General features: G+C 44.3%; 1 non-coding gene across 2 annotated transcripts in view; it reads left to right on the top strand.

The window, feature by feature from the left end:
• setbp1 overlaps positions 1-20,699 on the top strand; it is a 136,867-nt gene that overhangs the window by 102,937 nt on the left and 13,231 nt on the right. For both annotated transcript variants that reach the window (XR_001171194.3, XR_001171195.3), the window contains one exon: positions 6,594-10,044. This is a non-coding gene — a transcript (SET binding protein 1). The remainder of the gene's footprint in view (positions 1-6,593; positions 10,045-20,699) is intronic.

Here is a 20,699-nt window from a genome sequence, read left to right as displayed (position 1 = left end):
GCCATATTTCAGAGCTGTCTCTCTTTTTTTTTCTTCTAAGTGGGACCGTCCATCCCACATTCCGGGGGTTAAACATGGCCCCACTATTGATTTTCCCATGACGCAGACCATATGTTTTCCACTGGGAAAGGTTCACTGTGTTCATTAATGCGCCCGGAATGCAGGTGATTCGCCTCCATTCCACACAGCAGTTATTTGTATCTGGTACAGGTATGGGACCCCTTATCCGGAAATCCATTATCCAGAAAGCTCCGAATTACAGAAAGCCCGTCTCTCATAGACTCCATTTTAATCAAATAATTCAGAATTTTTAAATTGATTCCCTTTTCTCTGTAATAATAAAACAGTACCTGTACTTGATCCCAACTAAGATATAATTACCCCTTATTGGGGCAGAACAGCCCTATTGGGTTTATTTCATGGTTAAATGATTCCCTTTTCTCTGTAATAATAAAACAGTACCTGTACTTGATCCCAACTAAGATATAATTACCCCTTATTGGGGGCAGAACAGCCCTATTGGGTTTATTTAATGGTTAAATTATTCCCTTTTCTCTGTAATAATAAAACAGTACCTGTACTTGATCCCAACTAAGATATAATTACCCCTTATTGGGGGCAGAACAGCCCTATTGGGTTTATTTAATGGTTAAATTATTCCCTTTTCTCTGTAATAATAAAACAGTACCTGTACTTGATCCCAACTAAGATATAATTACCCCTTATTGGGGGCAGAACAGCCCTATTGGGTTTATTTCATGGTTAAATGATTCCCTTTTCTCTGTAATAATAAAACAGTACCTGTACTTGATCCCAACTAAGATATAATTACCCCTTATTGGGGCCAGAACAGCCCTATTGGGTTTATTTCATGGTTAAATGATTCCCTTTTCTCTGTAATAATAAAACAGTACCTGTACTTGATCCCAACTAAGATATAATTACCCCTTATTGGGGGCAGAACAGCCCTATTGGGTTTATTTAATGGTTAAATTATTCCCTTTTCTCTGTAATAATAAAACAGTACCTGTACTTGATCCCAACTAAGATATAATTACCCCTTATTGGGGGCAGAACAGCCCTATTGGGTTTATTTCATGGTTAAATGATTCCCTTTTCTCTGTAATAATAAAACAGTACCTGTACTTGATCCCAACTAAGATATAATTACCCCTTATTGGGGGCAGAACAGCCCTATTGGGTTTATTTAATGGTTAAATTATTCCCTTTTCTCTGTAATAATAAAACAGTACCTGTACTTGATCCCAACTAAGATATAATTACCCCTTATTGGGGGCAGAACAGCCCTATTGGGTTTATTTCATGGTTAAATGATTCCCTTTTCTCTGTAATAATAAAACAGTACCTGTACTTGATCCCAACTAAGATATAATTACCCCTTATTGGGGGCAGAACAGCCCTATTGGGTTTATTTAATGGTTAAATTATTCCCTTTTCTCTGTAATAATAAAACAGTACCTGTACTTGATCCCAACTAAGATATAATTACCCCTTATTGGGGCAGAACAGCCCTATTGGGTTTATTTAATGGTTAAATGATTCCCTTTTCTCTGTAATAATAAAACAGTACCTGTACTTGATCCCAACTAAGATATAATTACCCCTTATTGGGGGCAAAACAATCCTATTGGGTTCAATTAATGGTTTTTTGATTTTCTAGTAGGAGATCAAAATTACAGAAAGACCCCTTATCCGCAATACCCTTGGTCCCAAGCATTCTGGATAACGGGTCCTATACCTGTACTTGTTTTGTGTTTTGCTGCTGCAGTAGAATTTTACTTGGAAATTTTGGGGCAACGGGGGGTCATTATCTAAAGATCTTTGTCTCCCCAGACGTGGGTGACCCTCTGTGCCCACAGGGTAGGTAGAAGGTAGAGGAAAGACCAGGAGGGGTGACCCCAAAAGTGTTGCACCCTAGGCCAGTGCTCCTAGTTCCACCCCTGGGAAATTGATTCATAGGGACTGAAAATACATGTCTATCAACACGTGTGTATTATTAGATTGTAAGCTCCGCTGCAGCAATGACTGATGGGAATGATTAAACTAATACATCACCGGATCTACTCACCATAATGGCTGGCTGATCCCCGAGGAAAGTTACCGGCCCGGAGGGGGCAAATCTGTCTCTTTATTTTGCTTTTGGGTCTGTGCCTTGGAGCAATAGTCGGCCAGTTTGGCTTTGCTCGGAAATTCTGCGTCCCGGCACCTAAATCGAGCCCCCCGCTGTGTGCCGGCCAATGAGCCATATAATATTTATCTTCCTTGTGCTTCTGCCTGGTTGGCAGCAGATTGGGCCAAGCTTGGAGCCGCACAGCAGCAGCCGCCGGGGGAAGAGAGGAGCCAGGGAAACTGCTTCTACCCATTAATAAGCCCCACTGGGCACCCACTGGCACTGCCAGCCCTGCTTCTACTGCAGTCCAACCTCTCCCCTACACTGGGAAGTACAGGTATGGGACTATTACCCAGAATGCTCGGGACCTGGGGTTTTCTGGATAGGTGATCTTGCCGTAATTTGGATCTCCATAACTTTAGTCTGCTAAAATTCATTAAATATTGAATAAACCCAATAGGGCTGTTCTGCCCCCAATAAGGGGTAATTATATCTTAGTTGGGATCAAGTACAGGTACAGTTTTATTATTACAGAGAAAAGGGAATCATTTAACCATTAAATAAACCCAATAGGGCTGTTCTGCCCCCAATAAGGGGTAATTATATCTTAGTTGGGATCAAGTACAGGTACTGTTTTATTATTACAGAGAAAAAGGGAATCATTTAACCATTAAATAAACCCAATAGGGCTGTTCTGCCCCAATAAGGGTAATTATATCTTAGTTGGGATCAAGTACAGGTACTGTTTTATTATTACAGAGAAAAGGGAATCATTTAACCATGAAATAAACCCAATAGGGCTGTTCTGCCCCAATAAGGGGTAATTATATCTTAGTGGGGATCAAGTACAGGTACTGTTTTATTATTACAGAGAAAAGGGAATCATTTAACCATTAAATAAACCCAATAGGGCTGTTCTGCCCCAATAAGGGGTAATTATATCTTAGTTGGGATCAAGTACAGGTACTGTTTTATTATTACAGAGAAAAGGGAATCATTTAACCATTAAATAAACCCAATAGGGCTGTTCTGCCCCAATAAGGGGTAATTATATCTTAGTTGGGATCAAGTACAGGTACTGTTTTATTATTACAGAGAAAAAGGGAATCATTTTTAAAAATTAGAACTATTTACTTATATTGGAGTTTATGGGAGATGGTCTTTCCATAATTCGGAACTTTCTGGATAACGGGTTTCCGGATAAGGGATCCCATATTTGTACTGTATTCCTCTCTGCATGGTTTTGGTGCTGCCATATAGATTGCACCGGCTACTGAAAAGTAACCAATAACTGGTTTATATTCTCTGCGCTGCTGAATCTGGCTTCTGAAAGAGCAATTACAGTTCAAAACTTGTGAAAAATTTAATTATTGCCTATAGTGGAGTGGAGAAAGATATTTTCTTTATTATGGAAATAACGACTGGAGATCCCCCTTCCAATCAGGCGCTGCGTGTCATTCCTTCGCCAGGTTGGGAAAATCCCGGCTGTAAGACAAAGACAAATAGTCGGGCGGTTTATCTCCTCTCAGCTGTCACGGACCATGAAGAGGGGAGATAAAGCCGGGGCTTTGATGTGATGTATTGGGCCCCACAAACCACAAAACAGACGTTTCATCAGCCAATCACGTCAGCCGGTGTGTGTGCCAAGCCGGGATAGGTCCCGAGGTGCTGGGAGTCATTCAGGCTGATTGTCCCTCTGGCCAATGCTTTGGGCCTGCAGTTGCCATGGCCTATGAACAGGGCAACCTTGTTATAGGCAAGTGTGACCCCCCACACTGACGCTGCACCCAGAGAGGAAATCGAGGGGGTACCATGTTTTTGTGTTATTTTTTGTTTTTGAGGCTGATTAGAATATGAAAATGGGGTGGACAAAGGTGCAGATGTTTCCTAATTACGGCAGACGGCAATTAGTAACATGGGTGCCAGCTGCTTATCTCTCCCGATAAAGCCGTTTAATAGGGAATTGCACTCCAGGAACCATTACCCAGATGGAGCCGCCGAATGATGGAAAGATGGGGGCCGTATCGTCGCCTTTGATTTTTTTTCGTTTTTAATACATTTTGTAGGTTTATCTCTATCTGCATGGATTGGTGTTTTCTTCGTGGCGCTGTCTGTCGGATAATTTGGGCACTTTAGTCCTAAATACATGGCATTAAAGGGAAACTACACCCCCAGAATGAATACGTAACCAACAGACAGTTTATATTATGTTAAGTGGCCTATTAAAGAATCTCCCCAAACTGCAATATATATATCAGTAAGTATTGCCCTTTTAAGGTCCCCATACACCTTAAGATCCGCTCGCTTGGCGATGTCGCCAAGTGAGCGGATCTTCTCCCGATATCCCCACCTACGGGTGGGCGATAACGGGAGAATCCAGGCTAATTCGATCGTTGGGCCCTGGGACCGAACGGTCAAATTATAATGAGGGGTATAGGCAAAGTCCCTGATCCAACTAGATTTTCTAACCTGCCAGATCAAGATCTGGCAGATTTCAGGCCAGATATCGGTCGGGCAGGCCCATCATTAGTGCCCGTACACGGGCCGATTAGCTGCCGAATCAGGGACCAATACCGCCAGCTAGACTCAGCCCGTGTATGGGGATCTTTACAGCCTTTCCCTTGAGCCGCCATTTTGTAATGGGCTGTGTGCTCCCTCAGAGATCAGCTGACAGGAAGTGATGCAGCTCTAACTGTAACAGGAAGTAGTGTGGGAGCAAAAGGCAGAACTCTGCCCATTCATTGGCTGATGGGGCCTAGCATGTATGTGTGCCTTGGCTTGTTTGTGTGCACTGTGACTCCTGTGATCCCAGGGGGCGGCCCTTAGTACTTAAAATGGCAGTTTGCTATTCAGGATTACTCAATGGCACTGTGTATCTTTTGGTCCTCGCTAGAAATGAAATCAGCAAGGTATTAAGCTCTGTGTTTATTGCTCCCCGGAGACTAATGGCTGCCGAGCGCAATAGGTTAAAACTATGCAATTAATACTCATCTTCCATAATTAGGCGCTAATAATTATTAATAACGATTCCTATAGATCGTTAAACAGAGGTAGGACCCGGAGAAACGTGTCGGCCTCAGGTGCAGCCCACCTGCTCTTCCCTGGGATTGTTCCATTTATTTTTTTTTTTTTAGTTTGAATTTATTGGGGGAAAAAAAAGCTGAAACGCCGAGCGGCGAAGGCATTAAATAAAGGGCGAGTGGCGCAGAGGGAACAAAGGTTCCGAGACTGAGTTTTACAGATAGGTTTGCAGGAAAATAGCTTTGGATGCATTCATTACAGATGATTTATTGCCTGTTCCCTTGCGTTTGGCACACACTGTACCAACAGCATCAGGTGACTTCCTCGGCGTGATCTTTATGACTCACGGCACTAAAATACTTATAGCTGACGGCGTTTATTTGTGCCTACTCGTTTGGGTGCTCTTTATAATTAGGAATGAAACATATTTGAAAAGGAAAATATTAAGAGGTGAGGGGACGAGATTTTCCCTTGTGAGTTTTATGGAATTGCTGTTGGACTCTTGCAGTTTCAGGTTTACATTAGGCTTCATTGTTTTAATCATCTTGTATAGGGCTCTGGTGGTGCCATAGCCATCGTAGAGGTTTGCGTGGCCTTGGGACACGGGGACATTCTGGATCAGTTGGGTGTAGCAAGCTAAAGGTGGCACAGCCCTGTGAATTTTCTATTAACATGGTACTACGTTTGCCTTGGCCATTGGTCCCCAACCAGTGGCTTGCGAAGAGTGTAAAGAAGTGGAGGAGAAGGACACTTAAGAGAAGGAGCAGAAAGAATATGTGGAGGGCACAAAGGGAGATGGGGGAGTTGGCAAAGGGGGGTATGTGATTGAGGCAGTGAGGGTACTAGGTTTGGAGAAGTTGTGGGGACAAGGCAGTGAAAGCACAGAGAAGAAGACAAAGCTTGGAGGAGGCAAAAAGGTCATGGAGATTTGGAAATGCCAAGGGAGATGGGTAAAGGAGCAGAGTGGAGGGGTCATGAATAGCAAAGAAAGAGTGGAGGGGCATGTAGCTAAGAGAAGAAGCAGAGCGGAGATGAGATGGGGCATAAAGTTCACTGAAGAAGCAGGGAGTAGGGGGTAAGACCATGTTTCGTTGATGTTAGTTTCGTTTTTATGAAAGAATTGGCCCAAAGCTTGGAGGAGGCAACAAGGTCATGGAGATTTGGAAATGCCAAGGGAGATGAGTAAAGGAGCAGAGTGGAGGGGTCATGAAAAGCAGAGAAAGAGATGTTAGTTTCGTTTTTATGAAAGTATTGGCCCCACCTTGGCAGAGTCACCAAGTAACAGGATGCCTTCCCCAAACAGTGTTAGGTTACCTCTGATTCAAGCAGTAGTAATAGTTCATGTAAGAAATAATCTTCTTAGGAATTTCTAAATACGACAATAGCTGTTTTGTGGGCTTGTATATCTCATTAATCACTTTGCTTTCTGTTGTCTCCGTAGGTGCATGAGAAATCGCAGAAGCATTCTACTGTTCATTTCGACTCCAGCACCCCTTCGGATATCACCAACGACTCCTTAAAACCAAAGCACCAGCAGAAAAGTAACCAGCACCATCTCGACTGGTTGGCAAAGTCAGACTCTGGGCCTACAACGCAGAGTAGTGTTGCTGATGTTGAGTCTTGCAAGGAAGCATCCAGTGTCGCCAAGGCTACAAGTGCAGAAGCCGCCACACCATTTAAAACTCAGTCCAAGAAATCGAACGTGGGTAGCACTTGGAATCAATTATCCAATGCAAAAGAAACTGCGAATGGTAGTACAATGCCGGCAGCTGCTAATATCGGCACTGGGTCTTCATCCAGCAATTCTGCTGATAGTAACGGGGTCCTGCCCTCGGAGGACCAAAAAAGTGGCCTTGCCGAGGCTCCTGAGCAATCTGGGAATGCAAAGAAGAAAGTTGGGAAGAAAGACTCAACTCAAACCATGCAGGTTAAGGAGAGCGAGTGGGGCAAAAATAACTCAAAAGCCGTTGATCCCAAAAGTCACGACACAACAGAAAGCAAAAAGGATCCCAACCCTACAGATAATAAATTACCAGCACCACCGCAGCGACAGGATGTATCTTCTGGAAATAGTTGTGAAAGTGACTCAAGCCACGTCAGAATAACTATTCCAATAAAAACCACCACCACCGCCACCGATGCATCTGCCAACAAAAGGAAAAAGAAACCGTATATTAAACCTACCATGGATAAAAAGGTGCAGGAGGATCAGTCTTTAGGGAGAATGCTCGTCAACGAAGTCAGCAACCAAATGCTTGGTCAGTTCCTGGCAAACAAGAAGGACAGCAAGGTTCTGAAACAGGGTAAAATTTTTGGTACTGAACTTCTGTCGAAATTACCCGAGAGTAACGGAGGAGGAGGGAAATCTTTATTGAGCAGCATGGCTTGTCTCCAGAAGATGACCACTCCACTGCCACCTTCAAAAGCTATTGCCGAGATGGTAAAATCAAAGACACCGGAATTGCAGCATCCAAAACTGGCGTCGAAGAAACGATGGGCAAACGTCAAGCCAAAAACCAATAACAATGACAACTCTGCCTCGCCGATGGAAAAGATTGTGGTCGAACCTCCCTCCGCCTACCCGATAACGCCATCCAGTCCACTCTACACCAATACAGATAGCCTTACCGTAATTACACCAACAAAGAAAAAGAGGGGACGGCCAAAGAAACAACCCTTGCTCACTGTAGAAACTATCCACGAGGGCACCTCGACCAGCCCAGTAAGCCCACTCAACAGAGAGTTTCCCGGTATCAAGAAGCGAAAAGGGAGGCACAATCTCTCGGAATTGGTCCAAATCAATCCATCCATGGAAAAATCCATCAGCGAATTAGAATTTAACAAAAAAGTGGGTAAACTGGGAATGCTAGATAAGAAAACCATAAAAACCATCAATAAGATGAAAACTCTCAAAAGGAAGAATATCTTAAACCAAATTCTGTCTTGCTCGAACAGCATGGCGTTGAAATCGAAAGCCCAGCCCCAGACAAACGCAATAGCAACTGTAGCCACAACTTTAGATGCTAGGTTAGGCAAGCAGATCAACGTTAGCAAGAGGGGAACCATCTACATCGGCAAGAAAAGGGGACGAAAACCCAGAACCGAGCAGATACCCCTACAGAATGAACGTCGAACAGCCATTAAACATTTAAGGCCTGTTTCCAGCCAGCCTGAAAACCCAGCGGTGCCTTCAAACTTGCAGTCACTTGCCGCGTCTTCACCAGCAGCTATTCACTCGATCACGACACAGCTCATAGGTTCAAACGGTAATCTCAGTCCTGCCAACACCGACACAATATTTTCCGATTTAAAAACTATGCCAAATCTTCAGCCAATCAGTGCTCTTCCAACAAAAATCCAGAAAGGAATACATGGCAGTTCATGGAAGTTGTCTCCACCAAGATTAATGGCTCTGTCTCCGTCTCATTTGTGTGAGATAAGCTCCCTAAAAGAGGTCACGCTGTCGCCAATAAGCGAGTCACATAGCGAAGAGACCATACCGAGTGACAGCGGAATTGGTACAGATAATAATAGCACTTCGGATCAAGCGGAGAAAAGCTCGGAATCCCGCAGAAGGTACTCTTTTGACTTCTGCTCTCTGGACAATCCTGAAGTTACGCCGTCGGACACCAGCACAAAGGGCAAACATGGCCACCGACCGAAACATCTCATCGTCGACAACTTTCTAGTCCACGAAAGTAGTAAAAAGCCAAAGCACAAGAGGAAGAGGAAAAGCCTGCAGAACAGGGACAACCTGCAGTTTCTCGCAGACCTCGAGGACCTCATCAATAAATTTCAAGTCTTCAGAATTTCCCACAGGAGCTATACGTTCTACCACGAAAATCCTTATCCGAGCATATTCAGGATTAATTTTGATCATTATTACCCAGTGCCATATATACAGTACGACCCACTGCTTTACCTTCGCAGGACCTCTGACATGAAATCGAAGAAAAAGCGTGGTAGACCTGCCAAAACCAATGACACCATGACGAAGGTGCCTTTTTTGCAAGGGTTTGGATACCCTATTCCCAGCGGAAGTTACTATGCACCATATGGAATGCCTTACACATCAATGCCTATGATGAACCTTGGTTATTATGGTCAGTATCCAGCTCCGTTGTATCTGTCCCACACGCTTGGGGCAACTTCTCCGTTCATGAGGCCCTCGGTACCACCACCTCAGTTCCACACAAGCTCTCATATGAAGATGCCTACTGCTACCAAGCATAAAACAAAACACGGCATACATCTTCAGTCCTCGGTAGGAATGGGGCTAGGAGACATGCAGTCGTCTTTGGCTACTTCCAAAACGTCCGGCGTCGGCCTTTCAAGTAGCCGACTCCACAAAAGGAAACACAAACATAAGCACAAACATAAGGATGATCGTATTCTAGGGACACACAGCGAGTTCGGCAGCCTTTTTTCGGGCAAGTCCGCCAGCTTCTCAAGTCACGTAGCAAACGAAAAGCTCAACCCGTCTGGCAAAGACCTCTCCTCGCTCAACGAGAAAAGCAAGCATAAGGATAAGCAGAAGCACCAGCATTGCGAAACTGGACAAAGGGGCTCAAAGAGTAGTTTTGAGGTCGATACCCTTTCGTCGTTGTCGCTTTCTGACGCTCAGCATTGGCCGTCGTCTAAAGAGAAAACGGACCTGAACGGGGAATCTGTCGAGAGCTGTTTAAAAAAATATGCTGGAAGTAATGACTGCAACGCCAGGGCAGACTCCTCCGACCTGTTTGTGGAAATGAGTTCAGCAAATGAGAAAAGGGACGGCGATATAAGCGGTAAAAGGAGGAGCTTCGAAGGTTTTGGCTCTTATAGAGAGAGAGACATTCAGTCGTTCAGGATCAACAGGAAGGACAGAAACGCTTTCGATGCTGCAGTACCAGGTGAGGTCCTAATATTGCAATAGTGATGATAAACCGTTGTAAAGTGAACAAAATGTTGGGGGGGGGGTACCACCATCATCATCATCTGTTATCTTGTTAAACTTTATTACTATCTACTTTTTGAGGCTTTATTTACTGGCTCCATTACTTTTTGGATTCCATTCCTTTTGGACTTCTCAGTGGTTGGCTCTGGGGACTGAACAGGAAAGGTAGAGGAGCATGATGGGGCTAGGAAGGTGTCCCTCAACAGAAAGTCCCATGGTCTTGTGGGGGGATGTAGTCCCCCAATAGGAACTGGCCAATGGGTGTTGGGCTAGAAGCAGTAGGTGTAGTTATGGAGGCATGTTTTACAATTATGTAGATCGGTGCTGTCCAATTTATTACATGTAGTGGGCTGATTATTTCTCATGCAGCATGTCCAAGGGCCAGAGTTAATTAAAATAATGTCTATAGAGCCTTTGAGGAGAATGGGGGCCATAAAAATATCTTGGAGGGCCACATCTGGCCCATGAGCCTCCAGTGGGACAGCCCTGATGTAAATGCGTAAAGGGGAGATGGATCAGAGCATAGAGGCAAAAGGGGGACTGGGCCTAAGGGTTTATTGATATGATGGGGAACAGATCTATAACCCAAAAAGGGCTCTGAGTGTTTTTAGATGGTTTGGTGCTGATTGGGTGATGAAAGTGGCCCATGATATTGTGCTGCCCATGTTATTGGAGCTAAGGCAGCTCGCAAATTATAATTACGTTTTTGCACTTCAACCAATGGAAACCTGCAAAATAAATCCTGAATATAATGATGTCTACTGAGGCCTTAGATTTAAGTTCTAATGTATGCCTTGGGAAAGACTAGAGAGTATATTGCACTGGGGGGGTTTCTTCTTGGGTAACTGTTGTAAAGGGGTTGTAGTTTTATACATAAACCAGAGTACCCCTTTAGTTCTGCATTAGTAACAATCTGAGCAAGGGTATTAGATGTTGGCAATGGCAGAAACTCTTGTCCGGCCAGTGTAATTCTGCTTCCCATTCTCAAATCCTTAGTCTGTGATAGAATGTCCTTGATGATATTTACCCTTTAAAATGTTTTTGTAATTAAAACAGCGCTTATTACAGTTAATTTTGGTTGATAAGATAAAAAAAAAACGAAGTCAGCGTCGTTAGCCCGAACATTGGTTTGGCGATTACAACTTGGGTTGCGCGTTTTGTGCAGAGATATTACACGAGTTCAACCGGAATATGTTCTTCTCTTAATTAAAAACAGCATTAGAAGTGAAGCGATAATTAAATGGACTTCTCCGGTACTCAATAGCGAGCTGAAGGGCGTAAATTATTTCCATCGGCCGTACTCATTAAGGATTCGCTGAAGCTCGTGATGGTAATGAGAGCCTTGAAGTTGCTGCCATTGGGAAGCGATGTTTGTTGTATCGCTATATCTTTTCCTAGGGATACGAGGAACGGAGCCGGGTGTTCGGTGGTTACTGAGCGTTCCATATCATTGATCATGGATCCTTTCTGATACGCTTTGTTAGCAGCAGTCCTGTCTTGCTTTATGGCTGAGTATTGCTGTCTGAAACTACATTTATATAAGTATATAAGACACATTGCAGATTATGAATAGAAACACATGGAACCTGGAGACGTAGGGTCTACAGATCTTGGGTCATCTGTTATATTATTACATTGGTTGCACACAAACCCAAAAATAGTGTTGGATCTATTGTTTTAAGCGTTGTTTCTATTGGATTTCCTGGCTTTACTAACTCTAAGCCACGCCCCCTATGGCTTCTAAAATTTGCTTTAGACTACTTGATCAATATACACCTATAAAGCTACGTATCCCTGCCTGTTCAGCATCCCATCTCCAAACCAAGGAGATTGATGGGAAGTTGCCCCTTCCATTTGCTGCTATATCTGCCCCTAGTCTTTTGGGAAGGTTCCCACTGGATGTTGGCATATTAATACTGGGATCTGATTAGTTTGGGCACTGATGTTGGGGATCGGGCCTGGCTCACAGTCTTGGTTCCTAGTCATTATAAAGGAGATCAGTTGGCTGACCTTCTCAAAGTCCTGGTCTCCAACACAACTTCTTTCACTTCCATCTCAGCCTTCCCAATCTGTACAGACCTGGCTTTGTACGTGGGGACATTAATGGGCTGAAAGAGGAAAAGGCCTTCCCAACTGGTGATTTAACGTAATAAGCACAAGATTGTTAAGAACGTCATTGCACGCACCATAGCCTTAAGGTTTGCTTTCCCTGGAACCCAGTACCCCTTACCATTATTCCTCCTCCACCAAACTTTTACTGTTGGCATTATACATTCAGACAGGTAGCTTTCTCCTGGTATCTTCTAGATGTGGAAATGCCATTTATCCACTACTCCGAAGCCCAACGGCAGTGGCCTGTCCACCACTTTAGCCGACACATGGCATCGTATATGGTGATGATAGGTTGCTTGCCTGACAATGGTTCCGGAGACAATTTGGGACTCAGTAGTGAAGGTTCCACCAGATGACATGTTATTTTCGCTGTCTGGATGCTTTTGGCCTTTTTGGTTTTTAATGAACCAGAAGCTTCCATCATAGGCCATAATATAATATTATATTACTGAATCCAACTGTAGCTATGTTTCTATGGAACAACATAAGTCAAGTTAAGACTCCCAGAGGGATTACATTTGTCTTGGTTACCCAACAATATTATGACTTGCTTTATAATATATTTATTCCTAATTCCCAAGGGACTTGGCATTTATAAAAGCCTGAAAACCCTAAAACGATCACAACTGTTAGACTTTTTTTGCCTGCTATCCCTGCCCATCTCTAGGCGGATGACGATAAAGAACATTCTGAGAGACTTTGGTGTGACACCCAGAGAGAGAGATCAACAAAGTTTCCTGTTTTTCACACGAAGCAATCAAAACCTCAGAAACCATCACGTTCGAGTTCCCAAACCACAAGGGCACACCAATTAGAAGATAAGATTCTCAAGAGCTGACACACGATAGGTTTATTCGACCTCATCATGATTAATCGTCGTCTATCTTTTATTGTGACCTAAAGTCCACATTTTGTTTAATATCCAAGTCGGGGCGAAGGTTAAAGTCTTAAAAAAGTCTTGGTTAAACGATGGTGAAATAAAGGAATAGCTTCGTGCTGAGACCTTTGCCTTGTGGTAACGCGGCTCATAAACACACGCCAGGTGCAATCAAAGGGGCTTTTTCTGTTTTTCCCAGTTGATATCGAATGGTTTGTTTCACTTCTCTTGAAATACATAAAGAAATCTTGTTTTAATTGTGCGCCGAGCATTTGTTTTCATTGACTCTTGCTCATTGTGCGAGCGTTTCCTCATGTCTGATACGTTCCTTTATAAACAACGGCTGCTTAAGTGCAATAAAGCAAAACAAAAAAAGATCAGGATGGTATTTTCGTTAGAGATAAGCAAAAACCGATTCAATAAGTTCCAGGATTCTGATGAATTTCGCATCTTTGGACTTTCCGAGTGGTCTAACTGCCAACTACACATAACCCTACTACAGCTTTGTTATCATTCAAAGGGTAACAATGCCCTGATAAGATCTTGAAAAATCCCCTAGTTTCCTGACTGAATATTCCGTCACACTTACACGTGAAGATCTTCACCCAATATCCCCACCTACGGGTGGGCGATATCGAGGAACGTGTAGGCTAATTCAGGGCCAGACGATCCAATTACATTGGCAGCAATGGGGCAGTCGGTTCGGGGACCGCATCAACAAGCCAATGAGGTCCCCGATCCGACTGAATCTTTTAACCCGCCCGATCAATATCTGCCCAATTTCAGGCCAGATATCGGTCGGGTATGGCCGTTGTTTCTGCACCTACATGGGCCGATAAGCTGCCGAGTTGGTCCAAGGGACTGATATCGGCAGCTACAGTCGGCCCGTGCATGGGGGCCTTTACTTTCTCAGTGACCTACATGTCTTGCCCTTAAGGATTCGAGCTCACCTTTCTCAAAATTTGTTCGACATTTAGTTGTAAATTCATTGTTGTATGTTTAACATTTTCGTGGTAACAGCCAACTCAGCCCATAACTGGTACATTAATCAAGCAAGAGAGCTTTAAAGGTCAAGTATTAATTTAAACTGGCATGTTGATAACAGCGCCACCAAGTGGCAGTATTTACATAAGGTGGCCATACACGTTAAGATGGCGACCTCGCCAAGTGAGCGGATCTTCTCCCGATATCCAATATAGGCAATATCTATATCTAAAATCTAAGCTAATTCGGTCATTTGACCGCATCCGTCCCTGATCCGACTACATTTTTTAACCGGCCGACCGATATCTGCTTGATTTCAGGCCAGATATCGGTATCGGTATAAGCTGCCGAATCAGTCTAAGGGACAGCTATAATCGGACCGTGTATGGGCACATTTAGACTGCCCTATAGATAGTCCATGTGTAGGCAAGCCACATATAGGCGGTTATACTACAGGCCCTTGATCTTGTTGGTCCTCCAAGTTACATATCAAAACTATCCCAAACTACATACAAAATTATTTAGACATGGTAATAACATACAGATCCCACGATGTGCCGCCTTATGCATTTCGTACCTTAGTCATAGGCAGTTGATTTGCCCTTGGGGCTGTGGCCCTTTTTGACTGGCCATTTTGGATCCATATTATTAATATTATTTGGAATTGTTGGTCCCTTCAAGTTAAGGTCGCCAAGCAAGCGGATCTTCACCCGATATCCCCACCTACGGGTGGGCGATATCGGGGAACATTTAGGCTAATTCGATCGTTTGGCCCTGGGGCCAAACGATCAAATTATAATGGCAGCAATGGGGCAGTCGCTTCGGGGACTGCATCAACGAGCCGATGGGGTCCCCAATTCGACTAAATCTTTTAACCTGCCCGATCAATATCTGGCCAATTTCAGGCCAGATATCGGTCAGGCATGCACCGTTGTTCCTGCCCCTACACGGGCCGAAAAGCTGCCGAATCTGTCCAAATGACCAATATCGGCAGCTACAATTGGCCCGTGTATGGGGACCTTTACTCAAATCCATTGGGCCTGATGTTTCCATAATGAGAGAAACGTTGGTCTCTGGCTCCCCCTTCTGTAGTTAAAGATGGTTCCTTTTACCCGTAAAGGGGTTTTAAATTGCCATGATGGATTTCAGGACCCATTATCCAAGTTGCTACCACACACACAACACCTTTCTTAGAACAGTCTTCCACCCGTACCTGTTTATTTCGCATTGGTGGCCTAGTAGTCTAATCTATTTTCTGCACCTTCTCCAATGGCTTGAACTTGATCTACTTGTCTAGGGCGTTGTGTCTTTCTAGTTTAGCAGCCCCCCACTAGGAGTTCGGTTATCCCTCCCATATTAAATCATTCATCGAGACACTTCCGGAAGTTTAGCATTGCGGTTACTGGAAGTCCTTTCAGTGCCCATGGGGCTGCCAGTCTGCCCCGTTGAGTCTTTAAAGGAGCGTTTTATGAGCTGGCGGTTGAACATCAGATATGTATATGTCTACGGGACCTCGGTACATATGGGATTGATTTGTTTTCTGTTAAAAAAAAAAAGATTCCGACACTTATCCAGCAGCCGAGATATCTTTAAGAAGTAAGTGATATTACCTTTCCGCGAGCCAAAGAATTTCCGTGCATGTAGAACAATAGACGTTTTCTAATCGGAGAGCCGAGGAACCTATCCCGATTTTGTGATTTTTGTGTTTTCTTTCTAACAGTCTATTAAATCCAACGATATTGTGGCGCTGTACCCGAAGGAATGCGCTTCGGCGTCCAAGTCACAAACTGCTGGCAGATCCCTCACGTTACACAATGTTCTCTGCTTCTTTCCCCTCAGAAGGTATAAATGTCAAATTGTAGGTTTCTATTGTCGAAAAGTTTATTCTGCTGTGATTATTCCTTTGAACTGCGATCCTTCGGAGGGCCGTGGTATTCCGGAGAAAATGTCCAGACACGATCCGTGTTCAGGTTTCTGCCATTTACGTTCCTTTCTGGTCACAATACGTTCATTTATAGAGTTGGTGGTTCTAAATGCAACACACGTACTCGCCAAAGTGGAAGTATTTGTTCTAGAACTTCAGATGCGAAATAAAAATAAGGCCCTATGGTGTAAGGCAGGGGTCCCCAAACTTTTGTTTTTACCGTAGAGTAACATTGAATTATCGAAAAAGTTGAGGAGCAACACAAGCATAAAAAGTTCCTATAGGGCAGGGGTCCCCAACCTTTCTTACTCAAGAGCCACAGTCAAATGTAAAAAGACTTGGGGAGCAACACAAGCACCATAAAAGTTCATGGAGGAGCCAAATAAAGGCTATTAGGCAGCTTCTATACACCCTATCAGCTTACAGGGGCTTTTTTTGGTAGGAAATCTTGTTTTTATTAAACAAAAACTTGCCCCCAAGTCAGGGTTTTAAAAATAACTCCCTAGTTTGGGGGCACTGAGAGCAACATCCAAGGGGTTGGGGAGCAACATGTTGCCCCTGAGCCACTGGTTGGGGATCACTGCTATAGGGTGACCAATAAATGCTGGGATTGGTTATTTGCTAGCATTATGAGGCCTAGCAGAGTAGAGGAGGCTCTGTTTGGCAGTATACATAGTGTCTCCAACTCAGAATTTCAAAAATGATCACCTTCTTTGAGTCCAATATGTGGGTTTGGTGAGCACCATGTTGCTTGTGAGCCACTGGTTGGGGTTCATTGGTTTAAGTCAGTGATCCCCAACCAGTGGCTCAGGGGCAACATAGCCAATCACAGCCCTTATTTGGCACCTCCATGAACTTTTATGGTGCTTGTGTTGCTCTCCAAGTCTTTTTACATTTGATTGTGGCTCACAAGTAAGAAAGGTTGGGGGCACCTAGTTTAAGTCATGGTTGTACAGCTAAAGGGCAAGGGGCTGGATGTGACCTCCAAGGGGTTTGTATGTCCTCTGCCTCCACAAGACCTTCATGGGTGTCGTTCCATTTATTGAAACTATTTATTGGTTAGTCAAGAGGAAGTATAATCTGATGAGATTTTAGATTAGTTTATCAAAACCTGTAGGAGAGAATCAAGTCTGCATTGGTCTGGTGTGGTCTTCTTGAGCCTGGAAGCTACTTCAGATGTTCTCTCCTTATTAGACCACCATGTATGCACCCTGATTACCCTAGTACACCTAGAGGACTCTACCCATTAATGCTAAACTGCAGTGGTATCTCATGTTCTAGATTTGAAAAGCAGCCAACCCCACATGGGGCAAAGAGACAGACCTCTCAATCTATAGACTAGGGGGGTTTCCTGACATTGAGTCGTTGCCTCTGGTGGCCCTTCTGCAGGGGTGGAAATTAGCAACCTGCATGAGAAGTTATAAATGAAAAGTGTGTCTACTGCTGCAGGAGACTAATGGGCCACCTCCTACAGACCTTCTGGACCCTCCAAAATGTCATGGGGGTCAAAGTCTAGGGAACAAAGCATTTGGGTCTTTAAATCTACTTATGCTGCTGGTTGTATCCGTGCAGTAAGGTTGCCGTGCAATTTCACATGTACAGCATCCTCGGGCACATGATCAACAAGGTCATTTTCTATTGAAAACTCATCCTTTTGTGTTTGCGGCTTTGATGTTGACGTTTCATAGTTACCTCACTATAAATAGCAAAGTATTTTGTGTTACGGTTTCTATGTTGTTGAGTTGGGTAATTGAATTGTATGTGATTAGCACGTGGGTAACTAGGTATCTGCTTGGGCTTGCTTTGGTGAGGAGCCACGGCTTAGAGCGAGGATCCCCAGCTAGTAGCTCGGGGGCAACATGGTGCTCACCAACCCCTTGGATGTTGCCCCCAGTGGCCCCAAAGTAGGTGCTTATTTTTATATTTCTGACTTGGGGGCAAGTTTTGGAAGCTCTCCTTGCACGTTCCTGGTCGTCTCCTCCGCTCCTCTCAGAGCCTCCGTCTCTTTACACCATCCACACCCACTGCGCTCTCTCGTCTTAAACCTTTCTATCTCGCTGCTCCTTCCCTCTGGAACCCTATCCCTGAATCCCTCCGTAGGGAACACTCACCCACTCTCTTTAAGAAAAAACTCAGCTGTTACCTTCGGGAGCACTAAGACATTGTCTTGCCCAGTCCTGCGCTTAAGGGCAAATGCCCATACCTGATGGACTCTTACCTTCCGCTTTGTGCCTGTATGTTACCCAACCACTTAGATTGTAAGCTCTACGGGGCAGGGACCTCCTTCCTACTATGTCTCATATCACTTGGCACTTATATATATATATATATATTGTATTTATTTATTTATTATATCACTTGTCCTCCCTGTGTGTAATTTTGTATTCTGTAAGATTGTACAGCGCTGCGTACCCTTGTGGCGCTTTATAAATAAAGTTATACATACATATGTACACATACAGAGACACTGATTTACTCCAAGCAGAGCTTCCAGCAGTCATATGGGGCTACCACAGCCAATCATAGTCCTTATTTGGCACCCCCAAGGAACTTTTTCCATGTTGTGTGGTTCACCAACACCCTTTGATGTTGCTCCCAGTGGCCCCAAAGTAGGTGCTTTTTTTTATATTTCTGCCTTGGAGGCAAGTTTTGGAAGCCCAGAGAACACAGATTTACTCCAAGTAGAGCATCCAGCAGTCACATGGGGCTACCAAACAGCCAATCACAGCCCTTATTTGGCATCCCCAAAGAATTTTTTCCATGTTGTGTGGTTCACCACCACCCTTTTGATGATGCTCCCAGTGGCCTCAACGTAGGTGCTTTTTTTCTATTTCTGCTTCGGAGACAAGTTTTGGAAGCCCAGAGACACAGATTTACTCCAAGCGCAGCCTCCTGCACACCAGCAGTCCACATGGGGCTACCACAGCCAATCACAGCCCTTATTTGGCACCCCCAAGGAACTTTTTTTCTTGTTGTGTGGTTCACCAACACTTTTTTCTTACAAGTAAAAAAGGTTCTGGCTTAGAGACTCATAGACAAGTTAGGGGAGGGCACCGAACGCGGCCAAACAAGGTCCTCCTACATTGGAAGGGATCTTCTCTTTGGATACATTCCACTCCATGTAGGGCAAATGATCCACTACTCCACCTACTACTCCATTTGGAACCAACTGAGATGATTATCCTGGTTGTTATGGAAAGAGAGTCTAGCAATCACATTGCAGTTTGAATGCCGGCATGAAAAACCAAATCTCAAGCAATTGGTTGAACCCAAAACCCAACAGATCAGAAAAATAAACATCTCCAAGAGATTGAAAAACGCAAATGGTTGAACCCGACCTTCACTGAGAAGATACAACAGGTTGGTGCCAACGCAGACCATATCAGTGCCACTGCCTAAATGCCAGTTTCATCCCTGAATGGTTGGAAAATAAATCTGCCCTCCTTCCTGGGTAAGCGTAGTTTCCCTCCTGGCCCTTGGCACCAGAGCTGACTTTCATGACGTGCCAAGGGAGGCTTGCCTTTCTCGGCTCCAGGTTCCCGTTGCCAAGTCTCGATGGTAACGCAGGTGAATGAGAGTTCAGCCGATCCCTGTGGTTGCCGTCTGCCCGATGCCCTGTCTAACGGCCCAGCCAAGATGGGGGGAACGTTCATCGAGAAAAGTGTCTCCGTTTGTGTTTTTCAATCTCTTGGAGATGAATTTTTTTTTTCTGATCTGTTTGTTTTGGGAAAGTTCCTAGAACTAGAAAAGAAAAAAAGAAAGGTTTCCGGCTTTTCAGCAAGAAAATACTTTTTGTGGTTAAAATGGTATTTTTGCTCCTGGTGATTTTCCATCGAAAAAATTCATTTCAGCTTCTTGGGAACTTGGCCTTTAGATTCCGTGCCAATAGCCCGTCCCTGCCAAGTCTGTACCATTCCATCTGCAACTGGGCCCTCAGTATCCAGTTTCCAACCCTTCAGCCTGGCATCTCTCCGAGCCATCATTCCCCTCAATTCATTTCTTTTATCTTGTTTTATGTTCAGCGCAGTTGTAGAAAAATTGTAAGCAGCAGTCCTGCCCTGCTTTATGGCTGAGATTCTAGCTATCTGTATAACAGAGCATTCTGTCACAGTGGCACAGATCCTATCTGATCCCCCCATTGTAAGCAGCAGTCCTGCCCTGCTTTATGGCTGAGATTCTAGCTATCTGTATAACAGAGCATTCTGTCACAGTGGCACAGATCCTATCTGATCCCCCCATTGTAAGCAGCAGTCCTGCCCTGCTTTATGGCTGAGATTCTAGCTATCTGTATAACAGAGCATTCTGTCACAGTGGCACAGATCCTATCTGATCCCCCCATTGTAAGCAGCAGTCCTGCCCTGCTTTATGGCTGAGATTCTAGCTATCTGTATAACAGAGCATTCTGTCACAGTGGCACAGATCCTATCTGATCCCCCCCCCCCCCCATTGTAAGCAGCAGTCCTGCCCTGCTTTATGGCTGAGATTCTAGCTATCTGTATAACAGAGCATTCTGTCACAGTGGCACAGATCCTATCTGATCCCCCCCATTGTAAGCAGCAGTCCTGCCCTGCTTTATGGCTGAGATTCTAGCTATCTGTATAACAGAGCATTCTGTCACAGTGGCACAGATCCTATCTGATCCCCCCATTGTAAGCAGCAGTCCTGCCCTGCTTTATGGCTGAGATTCTAGCTATCTGTATAACAGAGCATTCTG

The sequence above is a fragment of the Xenopus tropicalis genome, chromosome 1 (genome assembly GCF_000004195.4).
Source record: "Xenopus tropicalis strain Nigerian chromosome 1, UCB_Xtro_10.0, whole genome shotgun sequence".
Classification (NCBI taxonomy): domain Eukaryota; kingdom Metazoa; phylum Chordata; class Amphibia; order Anura; family Pipidae; genus Xenopus; species Xenopus tropicalis.
Note: the sequence above shows the minus strand (reverse complement) of the source record. Positions and strands in the feature narration are given on the sequence as shown.